At 48.6% G+C, this 3,915-nt stretch overlaps 1 long non-coding RNA gene across 1 annotated transcript; it reads right to left on the minus strand.

The window, feature by feature from the left end:
• Positions 1 to 1,326: 1,326 nt before the first annotated feature.
• On the minus strand, positions 1,327 to 1,803 carry LOC117088836. The gene is made up of 2 exons (XR_004439369.1): positions 1,748 to 1,803; positions 1,327 to 1,622 (listed from the first exon to the last, which is right to left on the minus strand). It is a non-coding gene; the product is annotated as an uncharacterized LOC117088836 (long non-coding RNA).
• Between the last annotated feature and the right edge of the window lie 2,112 nt (positions 1,804 to 3,915).

Raw genomic sequence — 3,915 nt, forward strand, 5'->3', positions numbered from 1 at the left:
CATCCAGGCTGGAGTGGCACGATCTTGGCTCTCTGCAACCCCTGCGTCCCAGGTTCAAGCAATAAGAGACTTAAAATTCTGTTGGGGCATCACTGTAAAGTACCTACTCAATTTTAGCAAATGTTAAGGGAGTTAAGGAAGTGTCCAAATAGAATGATAAAAATAAAGCAGGTTCTGAGGTCAGGAGTTCAAGACCAGGCTGGCCAACATGGTGAAACCCTGTCTCTACTGAAAATACAAAAATTAGCTGGGAATGGTGGCGGGCGCCTGTAATCCCAGCTACTCAGGAGGTTGAGGCAGGAGAATTGCTTGAACCTGGGAGGCAGAGATTGCAGTGAGCGAAGATCGCACCATTGCACTCCAGCCTGGGCAACAGAGGAAGACTCTGTCCCAGAAAAGATTAAAAAAAAAAAAAAAAAAAAAGCAGGTTCAACAGGTTCATGTTCTAAAGTGGAAGCCCAAGCTGGCAGTCCAATGGGAGGATGAAGGAAATCTACCCGGTAGCTTCTCATATTTGATAGTCTCTTCTCCTTATTCCTACTTTTGATTGCTTCTTTGATATGTTTGTTTATTTATTTATTTAATTTATTTATTTAGTGACAGAGTCTCACTCTGCTGCCCAGGCTGGAGTGGAGTGGCATGATCTTGGCTCACTGCAGCCCCTGCCTCTCAGGTGCAAGATATTCTCCTGGTTCACGCCTGTAATCCCAACACTTTGGGAGGCTGAAGGGGGCGAAAAATTAGCTGGGCATGGTGGTGAGCACCCGTAATCCCAGCTACTCGAGAGGCTGAGGCAGGAAAATTGCTTGAACCCGGGAGGCGGAGGTTGCAGTAAACCGAGATCACGCCACTGCACTCCACCCTGGGCGACAAGACTCCATCTCAAAAAAAAAAAAAAAAAAGGAAGACCAGGTCTTGGAGGGCTGCATTCCAAGCAGGGGTAACAGTGGATGCCTCCTTTCTGTAATTCTCAGTTCCTGCCTGGACGACTTCACTCATTAGGGCACTTACTTGGCTCTTGTAGACAGTTGAGTTTGAGATGTTTGCTGTAGACAATGTTACCTCACATTTACCAGGAAGCAGATGCCAAGCGATCTCCAAAATATTTGATCACACCAGTGGATTGTCTGTGGTATCTTGTGGTCTTTCTGTTGCCTTTGACAGAAGGTCATGGAATACCAGGTGGCAGGGCCAGGTGAGCTCAGAGGGTAAGGAGGGTTCTGACACAGTAAAGGGAACTGTTTTGTGGCCCAGAATCAAAGATCCCAGATGCCTACCCCCTAACTAACATGGCAGTATTCCAAATACCCATTGACCAGAAGCATCTTATAGCAGGTGTAAGACCTGGGATAATTCATTTTATTCCACCCCCAGGAAACAGATACGCCCCACTCTGGCAACGTCACCAGGCACCCCTCTCATTCACAGAGCAGGTGCCTGTTTTCCCTGGGCCACTTGACATTGGAGATACAAAAGCGGAAAGAGAAAGCTCACGGCAGCAGGCTGAGCCCTGGCGGGGGAGGCCGCAGGCTTCAGTTTGCAAGTTCTTTCTCTCAAGGCCTCAGAGTCCTTCCAGGTAATGTAGACTTTCTTGAGGCTTTTCCAGGTTTTTATCTTGTGGCCTGTGGTCAGAGGGCGTCTTTTATAAGTTAACAGGCGAGTTAAGGTAGGATCCCCAGAGCCCCGGGCTTCCCCCAGCTCCGCTTCATGGCCCCAGAAGAGAGTCCACGGGTACACTTTGAATTACCTGGGCCAGATGATCCTTACAGCTTCCCTTCCCAGTTGAATAATCCAGGGCCCCTTGAGAAACAGGAAAAGGTCTTGTTAAGCCAGAATCCAAAGCAGATCTCAACTACCCAGGAAGTTTACATGGCCCTAATTAGACCCTCCAAGGGAGGGCAGCACAAGAGTGTGGACCTGGCGGTGGGCGTGAAGCGCTCCCCTCCTGCCTGTCCCTCACTGCATTTCCTCCTCGCCCAATCCCCATGCAGGCGGCTCCAGGACTTGGCTCATTGGCTGTCTCCCCCAAGGAAGATGCAGGCTCTTGAGGGCAGGGCATTTTCTGTTACTGCAGGCTGTGTCCCCACCACCTGTCCTGTGGCAGCATCGGCACAGCTCACAGCAAGTGCTGAATAAACGCTCGTGAACTTTGGAAACTCCTCACCATGCAGGATGAAAAACAGTCATCCTCTCTTCCAGAGACACGCATTTTCCTGTGTCACGGGGCCATGCAGTGAAACACAGAAGGCTGGCTTCTACAGGAGTGGGGATTCAACCTAAATGCCCATAATAGCTGACTGAATCAAGAAAATGTAGTTCATATGCTCCATGGAATACTATGCAGCCATAAAAAAGAAGGAGATCACGTCTTTTGCAGAAACATGGACAGACCTGGAGACCACTATCCTAAGTGAACTAACTCAGGAACAGAAAACCAAATACTGCACATTCTCACATATAAGTGGGAGCTAAATGACGAGAACACATGGACACAAAGAAAGGAACCACAGACACTGGGGGCTACTTTAGAGTAGAGGGTGGGAGGAGGGGGAGGAGCAGCAGAAATAACTATTGGGTGCTAGGCTCAGTATCTGGGTGATGAAATAATCTGTAAAACAAGCCCCATGACACGAGTTTACCTATATGATAAATTGCCTGGTTTAACTACTTATAAACCTGTGCATGTACCCCTGAACCTAAAACAAAAGTTTAAAAAAAAAGGTTTTGCAATAAGAAAAAGTTTATTTTTTTAATTCCCCTCCAGCTGTTAACTAATGGGGAGGCCTTCTTTCTCTTGGGGAAGTGCAGAGGAAAATTAAGGGCTTCCTAGTGACAAGGCAGTTTGTCAGCAAGTCATGAGCGAGCATGGCAGGGCTGTGAGGGAAGTGTGTGTTGGACAATATGACACACTGGCTTCTCATTGCTGCTGCCTCTGATCAATAATACATGTTTGCAGAAAGCCTTGTTTTCATGTACACAATGGGCTATAATTACTGCAAAGGTCCGCTGAGGCCTACTTTTAAAAGTGCATTTGTAAGAAGCTGACGAAGTCCACATTACAAAGCAGATGACGAAACTGTAAAAAGTGTTCAGGCCATCTCTGCTGGACACACAGGCAGAACAGGCTGGCTCAAGATCCCTGTTCTCCATGTTGCACAGGAGCCAGAACTGCCCTTCTCCAAGGCTCCATAAGAGGTACCCGGCGAGGCATGGGCAGGCCAGAGGCCTCGTCGCATACTAACCAGCCTCTGGCCAGCGGTGCCCTCGGGCTGGGGCCCTCTCATGTGAGCAAAGCCCCCAGGAGCTTGGGTGGACACAGGCATGAATCAACTCACCACTCCGAATGCATCATTACATGGTCAGAGGAGTGGTCCTCTGTAGCAAAGGGGCACTGGGGTCTCAGGCTCTTTCCCTCCAGCCCTAAGAAGGCTGTGGGTTCTCTGGGGAGAGCTAGAAGTCTATGGCTAAGCCAGGACACAGAAGGACACAGGACACAGGTGTGGCTCTGACAGGGCAGTCTCATGTTTGGCCACCAGCCCCACACAGCACACAGGTGCATGCTGTCACTGTTGTAACCAAGTGAGTTATAGAGAAACACCACACTTGGAGACAAATTATGGAGTCCTTTGTTAGCCGGTGACCGAGAGACAGCTAGCGCTCAACATTCTCTCGGCCCTGAAGAAGGGGCTAGATTCTCCTTTATACTATGGTCTAAATAGGGGAGGGGGGCTTCACTGAAGCAGTTTTACAGAAGCAGAATAGGCAAAATGTTAAAAAAATTAATTGGTTATAGAAGCAGTTACAAAAAAATCATAAACAGTTCCAGGTGCAGGGGCTTAAACTATCACTAAGAGACAAACGCAGGGGCTTTTAGGTACCTTCTGCCGAGCACATTCCCAGGAGCAGCTGATACAG

Source organism: Trachypithecus francoisi, unplaced genomic scaffold (assembly GCF_009764315.1).
Source record: "Trachypithecus francoisi isolate TF-2019V2 unplaced genomic scaffold, Tfra_2.0 Contig00784, whole genome shotgun sequence".
NCBI classification, from domain to species: Eukaryota; Metazoa; Chordata; class Mammalia; order Primates; family Cercopithecidae; genus Trachypithecus; species Trachypithecus francoisi.